The sequence below is a fragment of the Lolium rigidum genome, chromosome 3 (assembly GCF_022539505.1).
Source record: "Lolium rigidum isolate FL_2022 chromosome 3, APGP_CSIRO_Lrig_0.1, whole genome shotgun sequence".
In the NCBI taxonomy this organism is placed as follows: Eukaryota; Viridiplantae; Streptophyta; class Magnoliopsida; order Poales; family Poaceae; genus Lolium; species Lolium rigidum.
Genome location: NC_061510.1, coordinates 46447282 through 46449373, shown reverse-complemented (window position 1 = coordinate 46449373; position 2092 = coordinate 46447282).

Genomic DNA, 2092 nt, shown 5'->3' with positions numbered 1-2092 from the left:
ACAGAAGAAAGATCAGGGAACACCCAAATCTGATCCACATATCTTCGGATACTCCCACCGGGGAGAAAAACAAGGGAAAGGACATGATGTACTCTGGCAAGGAAAAGTACCAGAACCCATCACCGCCCCAGAAGTAGTACACACTTCCGCGTCATCGTCGGCGAAGTCCCGTCAGAAACGTCAGACCCCATGGGTCTGTCGGAATTAATATCCGCGACAATGTTGAGCCTCGAAGGGACCGGAACGAAGAACACACACATAAGCCCCGGAGGAGCCGGAATGAGGAACGTGCACCCGAGCTCAGGCAATCTCGGAATGACGGAGGCAGCCGCCACGATGGCGAAGGCAGTCGTCGCAGCCGAAGCCAACGCCGCCAGGAGGGACACGGAGAGTCTGACAGCGGCAGTAAGAGGCCACGCAGGCCCCCACACGGATCTCCGTCACCATCACCCAGTAGGGGAGGTGGAGGCGGAGGCCGAAGGTCACTCTCTCGCTCAGAAGCCCCTGAGCAAAGGCGGAACTCGCGTGACGCACGTGAATGTCTCAACGAATACAGGATCGAGTACATTGGCCCAGTGTTTTGGAAAGAGGATCTGGGAGGAGAAAACACCAAAAGGCTTGAACCTCAAGCTACCCGAAAACTTGAAGCATTATGATGGCAGAGAGAGGCCCGACACCTGGATTGATAACTACTTCAACACAGTCAGCTTTTCCGAAGGGAACCCAAACATGGCCTACCGCATGCTCCAGCTGTACCTTGTCAGTCCAGCCCGGACTTGGCTCAGCCACCTCCCGGAGAACTCTATCTTTTGCTGGTTCGACCTGAAGATAGCCTTTGAGGGTCACTTCAGAGGCACCTAAAAAAGACCATCTACGGCTAGTGACCTACATGTCTGTGTCCAGAAGAAGAACAAAACCTCCAAGGTGTACCTCTATCGATGGTTGGAAACAAGAAATGAGTGCGAAAACGTCAATGATCGCACAACTATGCTAGCCTTCATGGGTGGCTTGCAGAGGGGAGGGCTGCTCCGGCACAAATTGAAGTGCGAGTACAAAGACCAGAAGTTAAACCTGGACAAGATGATTTCCATCGCCATCACCCACACTGCTACCGATGATGACGTATGCAGAGAACTTTCAGCCACAGCCTTACCCCTGCATCAGCAGAAGAAGAACCGCGACGGCAATAACAAGCGGAAGAACTCCTCCGACAACCAAAAGAATAGCGGATCCTACATGGTTGCCATGACGTTCCAGCGAGGTGGTCAAGGAGGTGGAAGAGGCCGCGGCCATGGTGGCGGAGCAGGCAGGGCCAACAGCGCGCTGACGAAGTCACCGTTGCCAGATCCCGCGCTCCCCAAACCTATGAAGAGTACAGGGATATGCCGTGCCTAGCTCATATTGATCTGGCAACATGCAAATCCTCTCACACAAATCGCAACTGCAAATGGGTCAATGATCTTAAGACGGATCCAGAAGCAGTATACAACCGTGCTAGGAAGCACCGCCCACGCGGCAAAGGAGGCAAAGGCAAGAACAAGGATAAGGGCAAGGACAGCTTTGAGATGATGGATGAGGATAGGGCTTCGCCGGAACCCAAAGAGGGTAACGCAGCCAACACCTCCAACCCCTTTGGAAAAAAGCGCTGGTGCATATCACACCTTCCTCGGAACTCCAACAGTTCGGGCGAAGAAATCCACCCTCCGGACCTTGAACGCCACACTTCCTCTTGTGCCGAAGTACATCAAGTGGTCGGAAAAACCTTGCACCTTTGACAGAGCCGATCATCCGGTCGTCATCCCTAAAGAGTGCTACGCTTTGGTTTTTAGTCCCCGCATCGACAGGTATGAATTCTCCAAATTCCTCATGGACGGCGGAACCAGCCTAAACATCATGTACCTGGAGAATGTGGAGAAAGTGAACCTTGCCAATGAACAACTTAAGCACAGCACCACGGAATTCCATGGTGTGGTTCCGGGTAAAAAGGCGAACTCCTTGGGCGGCATCAAACTTCCCGTGGCCTTCGGTGATGTTAATAACTACCATGAGGAGATGATCACGTTTGAAGTTGTGCCCTTTAAAAGCTCCTATA